Source organism: Borostomias antarcticus (assembly GCF_949987555.1).
Source record: "Borostomias antarcticus genome assembly, chromosome: 1".
Taxonomy (NCBI): Eukaryota; Metazoa; Chordata; class Actinopteri; order Stomiiformes; family Stomiidae; genus Borostomias; species Borostomias antarcticus.
In genome coordinates this window covers 61,075,039-61,091,466 of record NC_140234.1, presented here as the reverse complement: position 1 = coordinate 61,091,466, position 16,428 = coordinate 61,075,039, and positions in this window count along the sequence as shown.

Genomic DNA, 16,428 nt, shown 5'->3' with positions numbered 1-16,428 from the left:
TTACTATCAGGTATCTCTTTCACATCTTCTGAGGGGAGACAGATCTCAACACCTTGGTTACCATCAGGTATCTCTTTCACATCTTCTGAGGGGAGACAGATCTCAACACCTGCTTGGTTACCATCAGGTATCTCTATCAGGTATCTCTTTCACATCTTCTGTGAGGAGACAGATCTCATCACCTTGGTTACCATCAGGTATCTCTTTTACATCTTCTGTGGAGAGACAGATCTCAACGCCTTGGTTACCATCAGGTATCTCTTTCACATCTTCTGTGGGGAGACAGATCTCAACACCTTGGTTACCATCAGGTATCTCTTTCACATCTTCTGAGGGGAGACAGATCTCAACACCTTGGTTACCATCAGGTATCTCTTTCACATCTTCTGTGGAGAGACAGATCTCAACACCTTGGTTACCATCAGGTATCTCTTTCACATCTTCTGAGGGGAGACAGATCTCAACACCTTGGTTACCATCAGGTATCTCTTTCTCATCTTCTGTGGGGAGACAGATCTCAACACCTGCTTGGTTACCATCAGGTATCTCTTTCTCATCTTCTGTGGGGAGACAGATCTCAACACCTGCTTGGTTACTCTCAGGTATCTCTTTCTCCTCCTGCATTCAGCCCTTTCTACTGCTACTTTGCTATGTTTGTGTGCAAAAGAAACACAACAGTAACATATTTACTCATTCAGAGTGTGAAGCTGTCAGAAAGCTGTATGGTGAGTAGTTTTGCTTGGAAATGTACGAGACTACATTCCAGGACTTTCATTGATCTGTGTGTTTTGAGCAATATCTTCGAGGGGCGGTCTTGGAAGGGGGTAACATGGGGTGAGCAGAACCCCAGAAACAAGCGTCCTGACGAGGTGTGAGGGAGCGAGATGACAGGGGAGCGAGATGTGAGGGAGCGAGCAGACAGGGGAGCGAGATGGCAGCGAGGTGTGAGGGAGCGAGGTGTGAGGGAGCGAGGTGTGAGGGAGCGAGCAGACAGGGAGCGAGGTGTGAGGGAGCGAGCAGACAGGGGAGATGGCAGCGAGGTGTGAGGGAGCGAGGTGTGAGGGAGCGAGGTGTGAGGGAGCGAGCAGACAGGGAGCGAGGTGTGAGGGAGCGAGCAGACAGGGAGCGAGGTGTGAGGGAGCGAGGTGTGAGGGAGCGAACAGACAGGGAGCGAGGTGTGAGGGAGCGAGGTGTGAGGGAGCGAGCAGACAGGGAGCGAGGTGTGAGGGAGCGAGGTGTGAGGGAGCGAGGTGTGAGGGAGCGAGCAGACAGAGGAGCGAGGTGTGAGGGAGCGAGGTGTGAGGGAGCGAGGTGTGAGGGAGCGAGGTGTGAGGGAGCGAGGTGTGAGGGAGCGAGCGGACTGGGGAGCGAGGTGTGAGGGAGCGAGCAGACAGGGAGCGAGGTGTGAGGGAGCGAGGTGTGAGGGAGCGAGCAGACAGGGAGCGAGGTGTGAGGGAGCGAGGTGTGAGGGAGCGAGCAGACAGAGGAGCGAGGTGTGAGGGAGCGAGGTGTGAGGGAGCGAGCAGACAGGGAGCGAGGTGTGAGGGAGCGAGGTGTGAGGGAGCGAGCAGACAGGGGAGATGGCAGCGAGGTGTGAGGGAGCGAGGTGTGAGGGAGCGAGGTGTGAGGGAGCGAGGTGTGAGGGAGTGAGCAGACAGGGGAGATGGGAGCGAGGTGTGAGGGAGCGAGGTGTGAGGGAGCGAGGTGTGAGGGAGCGAGCACAGGGGAGATGGCAGCGAGGTGTGAGGGAGCGAGGTGTGAGGGAGCGAGCAGACAGGGAGCGAGCAGACAGGGAGCGAGGTGTGAGGGAGCGAGCAGACAGGCAGCGAGGTGTGAGGGAGTGAGGTGTGAGGGAACGAGCAGACAGGGGAGATGGCAGCGCTGCTCTCTGTGGCAGCTGAGACGTGACTGAAATGAGGATCACTCTGCCTACGTCATCCCGTGAAATCGACAGGGCTGGATTAGCCCAGCCCATTAATATTACAGGCCCAGGGAAGCAGAGGCATTATTACACACAGACTAAAGCTTCTACAGCAGTTTGAGAATTCTGGATGGATTCTTTTTAAATTCATAACCAGCCGTTCAGTACCTGTGCCTGAGTAACCCATAACAAATTCCTCATAAAGGCTATTGCTATGCATTATTACATATTTTTAATGCACTAAATACAATGGTAACGCTTAAGAATGACCCTTGTTAATACACCATTTATAAAGCATCTGTTAAAGTCCATCTGAAACGGACGTTTGAGATCATCTCACTTCTGCAGTTTTACATATTTACGACTCAAACAGACTATAGGGGTGGGTCAAAATGCTTAGAGGAATTTGATTGGAACGTTGACAAGTGGGCGGTTTATAACAACTTCAGATTCAATAGACAGCGTTGATTGATGGGTGGATGTTGAGAGATTATTGGTTGACCTTTTGACCTTGCTCTTGTATTCCTATGTAAGCACTCAGGACACTTTGTTTTACAGGCAGAAAAAAATCATAGAATTTGATATAAGATTACAAGAAAACTGAAATTGTGAAATATTTAGGCAAATATTGTTAAAAAGGTGCACACTATGATCAAGGATTTGATCCAAAATGGAAAAATGTTTTACAAATCATTATTACATTTATAAATGTTAGTAAGTATATATAAATCAGTAGTTATGTATTAATTATAAATGATACAAATATTAGTCATGAAGGAAACCAGGCACTGCTCATCACCTGACTATACCATCCCTACAGGAAACCAGCACCGCTCATCACCTGACTATACCATCCCTACAGGAAACCAGGCACCTCTCATCACCTGACTATACCATCCCTACAGGAAACCAGGCACCGCTCATCACCTGACTATACCATCCCTACAGGAAACCAGGCACCGCTCATCACCTGACTATACCATCCCTACAGGAAACCAGGCACCGCTCATCACCTGACTATACCATCCCTACAGGAAACCAGGCACCGCTCATCACCTGACTATACCATCCCTACAGGAAACCAGGCACCGCTCATCACCTGACTATACCATCCCTACAGGAAACCAGGCACCGCTCATCACCTGACTATACCATCCCTACAGGAAACCAGGCACCGCTCATCACCTGACTATACCATCCCTACAGGAAACCAGGCACCGCTCATCACCTGACTATACCATCCCTACAGGAAACCAGGCACCGCTCATCACCTGACTATACCATCCCTACAGTGAAGCATGGTGGTGGCAGCATCATGATGTGGGGTTGTTTTTCAGTGGCAGGAACTGGGAGACTAGTCAGGATCAAGGGATCGATGAACAGAGCAACGTACAGAGAGATCCTTGATGAAAACCTGCTCCACAGCACTCAGGACCTCAGACTGGGGCAAAGGTTCACCTTCCATCAGGACAACAACATGGCCCAGCCAGAGCCCAGACTTGACCCTGATGGAACATCTCTGGAAAGACCTAAAAATAGCTGAGCACCGACGCAGAATGGGAGAAACTGCCCCAAATAGGTGTGCCACACGAGTAGCATCATACTCAAGAAGACTTGAGGCTGTAACGGCTGCCAAAGGTGTTTCAACAAAGTTTAAGTTAAGTTAATTGAGTGTGAATACATAGGCACATGTAATAGAAGCGTTTTATTTTTAATACATTTGCAAAAAATTCGTATAAACTTTTTTCACTTTGGCATTATGAGATATTTTGTGTAGAATTGTGAGGGAAAAAATAATTTGATCCATTTTGGAATAAGGCTGTAACATAACAAAATGTGGAAAAGGTGAAGGGATATGAATACTTTCCGGATGCACTGTACTTACAATCCCATTCTAAACCTATTTATGAAAATACACATTCATACCAAGTTAATTTTAGAAGTTAGATAGATAGATAGATAGATAGATAGATAGATAGATAGATAGATAGATAGATAGATAGATAGATAGATAGATAGATCCTAAGAGTAAATCATTTCCCAGGGAAATGGGAGGATGTGTAACAGGCAGAGCCCCGCGCCCAGAGATGTGAGATGAGACTGTCTGGCCTGCATCATCATCCAGGCAGAGCGCCTCTTCAACCCCTGTCCTTAGTAGGACTGCATCATCATCCAGGCAGAGCGCCTCTTCAACCCTGTCCTTAGGAGGACACAGCCGTGGACAAAGCCAGGAACAAACCTCCCCGGCAACCAAGTGTAGAACTGGAGAACAAATTTGCCCCACTGCTGCAGGATCCTGCATCTCCGTCTGATGACCTGGATCACATCTCTTCTTCACACAGCAGGGTCAGGACTGAGAGTGAATCAGAAAGTAAAAGGCTACAGGGAAAGCTAACGACTGGGCCTCAAATTGTGGGTGACTTTACTGTAAAAGATGTGAGAAGCATGTGCAGTAAAAACACCCAAATACTCTCCCAAGGATCTGGTCTCTGACATGACAGAAAGAATCTTGCATATCAGGGCTACACATCCAACTGTGAAAAACATCATAGTGCATGTAGGGACTAATGACGTTGTGAAACAGCAGTCTCTGTTGAACACAGCCAGGTCTCTGAAGGCTGAGGTGTTTATCAGCGGTCCTCTACCACCAGTCAGAAGAGGGGATGAGAGATTCAGCAGACTGTTGGCACTGAACAGTTGACCCCCCCTCCTTCACCCCCCAAATGAATGTCACAGTCACTGCAGCAGGCCCCTACCCCCCCCCCCCCCCCCCCCCCTCCACGACGGGACCAGAACCCCCCTCTGTCTCCCCAGCCTGATAAAGCCACAGCACATCCAGCTACTTGTTTACAAAACACAGACAGCTCTAACTGCTATGTACTGGGTCCAGGCTACAAGGCTAATGGCACTCATGACTCTTCCCAGGACAAGCCTGGGCCCAATGTGCTGCTATCTTCCTCAATTCCTGTCTTGAAAGGTAATAGAAAAAGAATGAATGAATCTGCTAAGTAACAGGAAACACTGGTTCTGCAAATCTATCAAATTTAGCATCCATTCCTCTTCAGCCACAAATCACAGAACAGTGGTGAGATAATACATTTAGCAAACTAAATCTAGCTTTATTAAATGTCAGGTCTCTACCAGGAAATACATTTTTAATCAATGATTTTATTATCAAGCACAATCTTGATTTCATGTTTTTAACTGAAACTTGGCTAGACCAAGGTAACAGTGCAGCTGTTCTTATTGAGTCAACTCCTCCCAACTTCATCTTTATGAGCGAGGCTAGAGTGCATAAGAAAGGAGGTGGAGTTGCCATTTTATTTAATGACTCCCTCCAATGTAAGCAGATGTGTTAAGGGAATTTTGGTTCCTTTGAATATGTGGCTCTTCATTTGAAGTCGAGCCATATTTATACATCTACAGGCCATCTAAATACTGTCCAAACTTTTTTGATGACTTTGCTATTATCTGTATTGGTGCTGGAGGGAAGTGCAAGAATAGCAATCTGAAATACAATTGCTTACCAAGTGCTTAGGAGGGAGGTTTGTTACAGTACTTCCTCCCTCCTAAGCACTTATTGTATTTCAGATTGCTATTACTGGATCTCAGCGCTGCATTTGACACGGTTGACCACAACATATTACTAGGCTGACTGGAAAACTGGCAGGAAATTTCTGGCACAGTGCTCGACTGGTTTGAATCCTATTTGAAGGACAGAGACTACTTTGTGTCTATAGGCACTTACAGATCTGAGTGGACAAAAGTGACCTGTGGAGTTCCCCAAGGCTCCATTCTGGGGCCTCTTCTATTCAACAATTACATGCTCCCACTAACTCAAATTATGGAAAACAACAAAATATGTTACCATAGCTACGCAGACGACACACACATTTATATCACCATATCACCAGGGGACTATAATCCCATACAAGCGCTGAGTAAGTGCATTGAACAAATCAATGATTGGATGTGCCAGAACGTTCTTCAACTAAACAAAAATAAAACTGAAGTAATTGTCTTTGGACGATTAAAAGTCAGCACTCAGCTCCAATCAGTAATGCTAAAAACCACAAACGAAGCCAGAAATCTTGGTGTAGTCATGGACTCAGACCTGAATTTCAAGTCACATTATTTTCCTGCAGAAAATGCGTGTGAATGCTGAGCAGCTGAAAGAAATTGCAAAAGCATTGCTGAAAATACATGTATGTGAATGTGAAACATCTGAAAGCTGAAATGCATCACACTGCATCTTAAAAACCTGGAAGCTGAAAAACCTGGAAGCTGAAATGTGAAACTGTTATACTGTCAAAGCTGAAAGGTGGAATAAATGATGGAATGTCTAGCTAAAAAGCTTGGAGGCTGAAAAACCTGGAAGCTTAGCTGAAATATGAAACTGTCAGAATTGGAAGCAGAACTAGCATTATCTAAAGAACCTTTTAAACTTTTCAACCAGAGCAGTTTAAGGTTTGAACTGAGCCTGTAGCTTGAAAGATAAGTTCAAATTCTGCATATTGACCCATAGAGAGCATGCATATGAAGTATAATGGCAAAGGGAAGATGCGTTAAGCAATTATCCCTCTCCAGGAGACTGACCTGCACCCACCGGTGAAGACCGTGTGTCTCTAGCCCACTCAGGGGCTGAGTTGTGGGGTCCATGATGTGGATAGGAGGTTTGTTCATTTATATAGATGCTTTGTGCCACATGTGACAAAGCTTTGGCTACATGTTCCTACATGTTTGTCTGTTATATAATGTGGAGCTAGATGTCTGTATTTAAGTTGGGTAATTCTAGATTGTGTACGAATTTAAATAGATTAGTATTCAAAAGTTATGAAAGTATAATTAATCAGAATGTTCCAAAGGTCATCATGTACAGTACAGTCATTTTTCTATAGCACTGAATTTTGTAGGCAAAATCCTAATGGAAACATAATTAAACTTCAGGGGTCTTTAAAGAAAGGCAAAACGACACTTCAAATGTCTACTAATTAATACCCCTTTCTTCCTCTAAATTACATTACTGCATATAAATTAAACCAGATATGAGTTTTCACTGTCCATTCTCTGTAGCCGACGCTTCTGCTGTTCTCCTGCACAATGAATACAATCTATATAAAACTATAAAACATGTAGGATTGCAAAATAATTTCCTTCTTCAACAAAGATATACTGAACAGTATAAACCTTCAACAGCATCTATCAGATTAGCTTATCAAAACAATTACTTAGACAAAAGACCATCTTCTCTTTAATTTAATATGTCTACTCTACACAAGCTCCCCAGAGCAGCACTTCAGCAAACCGAGGTCCCCTAGAACAAAAGAGAATGTTCCTATAGGGCACTTATTCCTCTTTGAAGTCAGTCAGGAAAAAATCCCTTATTCATTAGCTAAGGGATTCTAAATCAAACAACTAGAGGAAACCAATATACTGTATGTTTAAGCAGTTAAGTAAAATCGTCACAGTGTTTCAAACATATTGCACCGATCAATTTTAAGTCGAAAGAGGAATATCAATCATGTTAATTTCATGTGTCAGTTATTTGGATCAAGGTGACGGGACACGCAGCAGAGCGCATTGCTATGCAGCACACCATCCACCCCACCACTGAGCACGTTTGGATTCTTGCTATTCCCACCGATCTCCTGCTATGCTATTCCCTGAAACACTGCTTTGATATCTGCCTCAGAACCGGGCTGCAGCTCCCTTGGTTCAAATCACCTCAAACACCTTCTTGGGTTCAGGTAACATCTCTTACTACCCACCAGAAAACCGCCTGACCTGCACCTGAAAGGCACAACCTCAGGTAACAAGGAGCATTATAAGAAGAACATACATGTGCTGCTTAACATACCAATAAACAGCACTTCAAACATCAAAAGGTATTGTGGCAAAGCAGATTGCTGCATGGTGGCTATTCGTGGCAGTCATAAGATGTCTGATTTAACTTCTTTAGCCGCCATTTTCTTGAGACATTCATTTTTCATTGACAGTGCTCTAATGGCATTGGAAGTGAGAGACACGGCTATTGTTATGAGTACATTCTTCTTCTCATGTCCCCCAAAGCACACAGCAAAAATAGTTTGGCTCTGACTGTGAAAATTGGACTATATTGTTATCTAGGGGGATTTTCTGTTGTTTGTTTGTCACAGGATGTATTTAATTGGGACCTATTATGAAAATACACTTTTTCAGTGATTGTTCACTTTGGGTCTCTGATGGGTCTACTAACACACACAACATGAAGTAAGACAACTCAGTCATTGACTTGTGGGCAGCAAAATTCAGAAAATGTGATTCAACAACACATTCAGATTTGCCCCCCCATCTGAAAAATATTTTGTGAAAAAATTATGGTTAACTAACTATTCAGAAAAGTCCTGCTGCATTTGCATTGTTTGACGACCCCAGAGACCCCAGATACCTTTATTAACTTGTTATAAATGAGAGTAATACAGGCAGAACACATTTCTTCTTTGTTTTGGGAAGTGCATTGAAAGTAACTGTATGACTTCATAATTGATGTGGTTTGGTACTGCAATTTGCGGCATTATCAACAAACACAAGTATTTGACCCAGCTGCCCAACACTGTTATCGGCCTGATCTTGCAAGACCATCTTGGGCTAGCTGCCAGTCCAAGAACCAGAATCCTGGCAAGAGAGGCTTACGTTTCACAGGCTTCTCAAACACATAAAAAGGTGTGAAAGCTAATTTTCTTATTTCTTCCTGAAAATAAAATCGTTCAACACATTGCAACAGTAGTAGCAGCTGTGGCATATTTGTACCCTTTGGCGCAGGCAAGAGAAACTGTGAATGCTGAAGGTGTTGAATGGGGTATGTCGAAGGAGGTATTCTACAAGCCCTTGTACATCTAGGTTTACTCTGCAAGCCACCTTGTCACTAGCATTATGAACATACCGTTTCTAGCAGCATTTCATCGCCAAAACCAACCTGCTAAAAATGTGACTCACCAGCCATGTAAGTAAATTACCATTGATCTGCTGCAGAGAAAATCAATATGCTTTTATATGAACTTCAGAGACAAACAGCCAACATGAAGAGCAATATGCAACTACATGAAACCCTATACGGCCACACAGTGACATCACACAGAAAATATGAATTATCTGATTAAGTTAAATTGGTAAGAGCTGTTAAAATAAAGCAATAACACACGCGAGGGAGTGCTTTATCGTGGTTATTGGCACGGCTGTGCTGTGGTCGTAGTCAGCTAGTTTTTGCGTTATCCTGCAGCGAAATAAACAGGCAAATTGCAAAGATATTTTTACCCTGGAGATATAACAGAGATGCAAACCGATCACAGGTGAAAAAGGTGACACACATGCAAAAACATACATACACAGATCAAACAAATGACCTATTTTGGATTAAAAACAGCTATTTTCACCTAAAGGTGACAAGTCTGCACCCCTGAATAAGCAGTCCTGAGCCTAAGTCCTGTTAGAGAATGGGTGGTCATGTTTAGGTGGCTCTGTGGTGCCCCCCTCATGTCGGGGAAGGTAGGGGGTGGGGTGGGGCGGTGCAGTGCAGTCCAGGCTCTCCCCCCGCACACTCCAGTCCAAACCCTCCGTCTCTACCCCCCCCCCCCCCCCCACACACACAGGGAACTGGCTTCATTCTAAGTTTTCTTTTCATTCGTGGACCTGGCCTGTGATACGGATCCGCTCCAAAATTGAATGAGTTCTACGAGTTTCATTATCGTTTTTTCCGCAATCGTAGTCCAAAAATTGAAAGGAGGTGAGTGTCCGGCCCGGCCATGTATTACATGGACCCGCTGCCCCATGAGTTGGATCTGCTCCATGATTTAAAGGGTCCTAGGTTGGCCATGGTAACCCTACCACAGAGTTTCATGAAGATCGGCCAAGTAGTTTTTGTGTAATTCTGGTCCAAAAACTTAATTGAGGTGAATGGCCGTCTGTGTGTTTTGGGCTGCCCGTGGAACCATCCAATGATTCTGAACCGATCCAACATTGAAAGGGTTTTTAGTTGGACCATACTACACCCCTCCACTGAGTTTTGTGAAAATTGCTTTGGTATTTAAAAAAAAAAATCCTGCTAACAGATAAACAAACGCACACATGACACTGAAAACATGATCTCTCGCCAGCTTGAAGTGCACAGCTCTGTCAACGTGCACAGCTCTGTCAACGTGCACAGCTCTGTCAACGTGGAGGAGACTGTGAAGGGGAACGTGAAGAATAGGCTCAACAACAACCAAAATAATCAAATGTGTTTCTGAAATAAATCTTTTGAAGTAAATCTTTTGTGTTCGACCTTCTTTTAAAGCGAAGTTGTAAAGGTCATAGTTTGACCTTCTTTTAAAGCGAAGTTGTCCAGGTCATATTGAATATAGTTTACTCTTTACAGTCCTGGTTTGGTCAGAGTTAAAGTCCCAGTTAACCAAAATCCGAGATTTGCTTGAAAACACATTCTAGTGATGCATTGCTGATAACATGTAGAAATGGGATGAACCATGTGTAGTACTGAATTGTGAAGTTAGACCAGTTTTGTGTTTTTGACCAGTTTTGATTTCTGGATTTTCTGGGCGGGCTTAAAACGGTACCGGATGACGTAGAGCGGTGTTCTTAGCATATCCCCGCCCTAACACTATATAAAGCTAGAACGGATTTGAATCTTCGGTTCTCCTGCTCAATCTTGAGTCTAGAATTAGCTAGTTTTATCCAACAGTCTAGAATTAGCTAGTTTTTCTTAGTTAGCAATGCCTATGCATAAAACTAAACGAAAATGCATCCTTCCTGGATGCCAGCAGGAATGGGATGATAAGGTCTGCTTCTTTCACTCCCGAGTAAAGCTGAAATGAGAAGCAAATGGTTAGCATTTTTGAAGAGCCATGGTGTTACAGAGTCTGTCACCGCTAGCGCCCGCCTCTGCAGCAAACATTTCACTCCCGAAAGCTTCTGCAATTATAATATGAGGCTTTTGGGTTTCACGGACTCACGACTGGTCCTGGTGAATTCGGCGGAGCCAACCATCTCCCTCCCCGGCCTCCATTCTCCTCCTGTCAACCATCTCCCTCCCCGGCCTCCATTCTCCTCCTGTCAACCATCTCCCTCCCCGGCCTCCATTCTCCTCCTGTCGCATCAACCTTTGGTGCCGACACCGCTGCCGTGTGTGCTTATAGCTTATTAACGTTATAACGTTAGCTAGGTAACGTAAGCAATAGGAAAATACACTGCTACGTTAATATACAAAATATGTCTTGACATGTATGTGGTAATGTCAGCTATGATGAATTATGTAATCTTAGGAGGAATTATAGCTAACATTAGCTATGTAGCTTGTTTCAGATGGGAGTGTGTATATAACCTTAGTCTAGCTAACAGCTAGCAGCACCGACCAGGCGACCACCCACCAAATAACGTTACGGATGATATATTATGACTATAAGCGTTAACTATACAGAAACTGCCTGCCATATTTGTGGCACCTGATGTGCGTATGGGTTCACCGGTAATGGTTACAGTATATTTGTCCAGCGGGAGACCGGGAGGCGGGAGCGAGGGGGATGGTTAGGTAGACCAGGTAGACCAGGTAGACCAGGTAGACCAGGTAGACCAGGTAGACCAGCTGCAGCTGGAGAAAGACGCACCCTCTCCCAGTGAAGCGGTGCTCGGCGGCTACTGGCTGAACATCCCAGTTCTGTTGGATATGAGAGGGAAAGTTGAAGCCGAGTGCTCGTTATTCTCACATAACATTGCCAACGAGAGTGGATGAGTCTGTCCCGATTATCAACTCCGGTAGTGTACGCTTCTTTGCGCTATCAGCGCTGTTCAAGCCAGTGACTAAAAGGTACATTTTAAACAACTTTTTCCATTGATCCCAAGGGACGACAGGATCGCCTGGGAGGGATAGGAATGGGTCCGGAGGTGGCAGGGAGAAAATAGGGACAGACTCATACATTCCTCGTTGCCTGTTTTTGTATTTTGCATCTAAGGGCAGTAACACTGGCGCGTTGGTATAGAGTAGCTACAGTTTTACCTGTGTTGTTTGTCAGGAGGTAGGTTAGGAGGAAGCATCTGTGCGTTTGATTCATTAGACAAGTGTAATTTCAACTCCTCTCTGTTTTCACAAAGCTGTGCCTTCCTACCACAAAAGAGACGGCGTGCCAGTGTGACTATGCAGACCAGAGAACGGTACTATTTGACAGGTTCTTCCCTCCACACCCCCTCCCCACGCAATTGGGTGTGGCTTCGGTGCCTTCAGCAGACACGCCCCCACGGTCTCAGACCAGAGAATGCTGCTGATTTTTAACCGATTTTGAAGCCTTATTTTATATACTTAGCGACATTTTTAATCTCTCAGATTTGGCTGGGTGGTTAATGACATGTTTTCCTGTGGTGTGTGAAGCTCATAACAAAAAATTGAACTGGGTTAACCTGGACTTTAATGAACAAAAGGATGACGCTTTTAAATACACAACATGCATTGTGGGAACCAGGTGAGGCCAGGTGGGATGCACACAAATCGGTGGACTCAGGGTTACTGCTAATCTGCACAGATGTGCATTTATTAAGGGACAAAAAACAAAAGTTTGTCTGTCGTCCCCCCTCCCCCCCAGCATCTGTGCTTCACGGGGGTTGGCCCCCCTAGTGCTGGCAGGGACACAGAAAAAACACCACGGTTGCACATTCGAAACCGAAAGAAGGGTTTGGAGCCAGAACTCTGTCTAAACAGCGTACTCACGCCAGCCCTCCGCTCCCTGAGTGAGGTCTAGGGTGTCCCTTGATGGTGTTTGGCCCTGAAGAGGTGATTTGGCCCAGCTGCTGCTCCTCCGCCAGGGCGGCTGATGAGGGACAGCTGGGTCTGGTCCATGCCTACGAGACGATGAGTCTCCTGTAGATACCATTCACAACCAGGCCTCGCTGTCCGCGGTGCTGAAGAGGCTGTGATGCAACAGACATATTATAAAGTCTAGCCTAGGTTATCAGATACTGTGATTTCCTTCTCACATCATTGCATTCACCATGAACTATTCCCCAAAACAGTTGATGATGTTGCACTGTATATTGCATCATTGTAATCCTTGACCATGAAAACAAAGGGGTAGATATCACCTATTATGTGTTATCATGTTTGGTTCAGGAGATATGGTGCAAGATACATAATTTGTTTATGACAGAAAGTAATTCATCACTCAGGGCTTGAATTCACAACTGTAGAAAACGAGGGCAATTGATGACCTTATAGATCTACCTGTCGAGTGAGAAGCCATAGATGGACTAGCCAGGTTGGCGGGTGTGGTTACCCAGGGGACAGGGGAGACCACAAATACACACAAGGGCAGCAGCACACAGACAGAGACCAGAGAGACAGATCTACATTTTTGATCTCATAGATTAGGCCAAGTAAAAAAAAAAAAATCCATCTTCAGAGACACCAAGGGCAGAAATATGATGAAAAAAGGTGTCTTTCTAAGATGCGCACCAAAAACTGTATTATTTTTCATATTTCAGCGATGACGTAGCATAGGGGAGTCCCTGACCCTGCAGGCTGTCTCAGCCATGGACGCAGCGAACTGTTAAATCCAGAATAAGCCTTCAGCAATAATACATACTGCAGCTAACTACATTAACTAGAAAAGGCAAATTCATTCTGACATTTTGTTGTGGTAAACCATTCACACAGCTATCCTTATGTGTTGCATCTGAAGGATAGCTAGCCGGCGTAATGCCGTCTTCACATAATGTGAACCTTACAAACAGGTGATTTACGAGTTTGAGCTACAGTCATCAGTCATCCGCTTCAAGGTTTTTCTTCAGAGTCTAGCTATATTAGCCAGTTCAAGTTTAGACACAGCATGCAGCTTAAAAAGATCTAGCCTACAGTTTAGCTAAACAGATCTAGACTAGTTTAGCTAAACAGATCTAGCCTAGTTTAGCTAAACAGATCTAGCCTACAGTTTAGCTAAACAGTTGCCTCTAAGATAAACAATCACTAAAGGAGGGAATCTACCAACTCTACCTCCAACAGAACGTCTTCCAAGCTCAGCTGATTCTGCACATCAAAGTAGATGAAAGTGAATCATTGTTACGGAGATTGAGCTGACAAAGCCTGAGGCCCCGCCCACACGTTCAGGGGTACTTTGAAACTGGGGGTTTCCCTCCCTTTGTTTTAAAAAAAAATAAAAATCCGTCCACACAAGCACTGTTTCCAAAATCTCCGTCCGCATGAAAACGCAAAAACACGCTATCTCGACTGTCGCTGGCTTGTTCTATTCGATGGCGCCGTGGTAACGAGACTTGTCATCTGCCTGGTAGGAGTTGAGTGGAAGAATGTTTGGTGATACTTAAACCTGTTCAATGCTCAAAATCAAGTGCATTAGCCCACACAAAGGAGATCGACTAATGGTCGCACACGGAATGTGAGTCACTCAGGACGGGAGAGAAAGGTAGCCTTCACACTGATCTCATCCCTCCGTTTCAACAGCTTTACACCTCCCAAAAGAGTCCCTGTTTCAAAATGGGATGCCGAAATTCTTTCTAAATAGTTCAATCAATCCAAATTTCCAATTTCCCTTTGGCCGATCAAAAGAGCCGATCAGATGATCTAAAACACGAGACCATTTTTCTGCGCATTAAAAAGAGCTGCAACTGAGTCGTGGCTCACATTTAAAAAGAACACAGCCAAGGAGAGCGCATACGTGTGCGGATCAAATTGCATAGTAGATGGTCAACTATTGTCAAAATAAGCAACTGTATTCATATTTTCTATGCATGAGAGACCGTCTCTATGGTGGCAGCTGGCTGGACTTGACCTCTAACCTTTTGGTGCAGAAGAGCTGGTCAAAGGGACTGACATGCACAGACGTGCAGGTTACAGACCTGCAGTAAGCAAACACTGCAGGATGATCCCGAACCTGACTTTGACCTTGGGGAGTCAGATGACGAGAGATGAGCAGTTTATGAGTGACAGTGTGGTGATTCTGGACTTGGTTACCCTTGTTAACATCATCTAAGAACACACAGAGCTTGATAACAATAATGAAACCATCACATTCCCATCACCTCTCACAATGACATGGTATCGGTACATTATACATTTCTGTGTGTGTGTGTGTGTGTGTGTGTGTGTGCGTGAATGTGTGTGTGTGAGTGTGTGTGTATTTTTCACCAGCCGCCACTGGTTAACACTCATCTTGATGCATGCACAGTTGACCATTCTCTGCGTTGACGAACTCTACCATTTAGAAAGTAGTGAGTCCTGAGTAGAATAGTAGAGTAGAGTCCTAGTGAGTCCTGAGTAGAATAGTAGAGTCCTAGTGAGTCCTGAGTAGAATAGTAGAGTCCTAGTGAGTCCTGAGTAGAAAAGTAGAGTCCTAGTGAGTCCTGAGTAGAATAGTAGAGTAGAGTCCTAGTGAGTCCTGAGTAGAATAGTAGAGTCCTAGTGAGTCCTGAGTAGAATAGTAGAGTCCTAGTGAGTCCTGAGTAGAATAGTAGAGTAGAGCCCTAGTGAGTCCTGAGTAGAATAGTAGAGTAGAGCCCTAGTGAGTCCTGAGTAGAATAGTAGAGTAGAGCCCTAGTGAGTCCTGAGTAGAATAGTAGAGTCCTAGTGAGTCCTGAGTAGAATAGTAGAGTCCTAGTGAGTCCTGAGTAGAATAGTAGAGTCCTAGTGAGTCCTGAGTAGAATAGTAGAGTCCTAGTGAGTCCTGAGTAGAATAGTAGAGTCCTAGTGAGTCCTGAGTAGAATAGTAGAGTCCTAGTGAGTCCTGAGTAGAATAGTAGAGTCCTAGTGAGTCCTGAGTAGAATGGTAGACTATTATTTTACTGAGACACCAAGCATAGTATTTTTATGTAAAAAGTTAAATGCACCTCGCAATGGGAAAAATGAATTATGACGAGCGCCCCTAGGTGGTGGGCTCTGGTACATGTTGGACGCACGCGCTAACAACAGGCCAGGGGTCAATCTAAAGCCCCCCCTCGCTGTATATATATATACAGCGATATAGGTAGGTATAAGCTATATATAATACCTTACCTTGATATATATATATATATATATATATATATATATATATATCAAGGTATATATATATATATATATACATATATAGCAAAGTAAGGTATTTAGTGAACAAAAATAACGATATTAGACATTTGAATTAATTATTACAAAATGATGTATTGGTGTTGTCGAAATCATGCAGTGGTCGAAAGCGGGACATTGGGTGTGTCGAGAACCAAACCTAGACCAAGACTGAGAGCCTATAAGAGCCTATAGGATCCAGACCCCTGAACCACGTCCAGCCTATAGGATCCAGACCCCTGAACCACGTCCATGTGGTCGAGACCAGACTGATCCAGACTGAGACCAGATAAGGATCCAGTCTAGAAAAGCCACGGAGATGATTGGTCGAAACTTCCCGTGTTCTAGAACCCCGGGCAGACGGGACTGGCTCGTGCACGTTTCTATCAAAGCACGGTGAAAGTTGCTCACGTCTCTTACATTGATGTTTATTTTATTT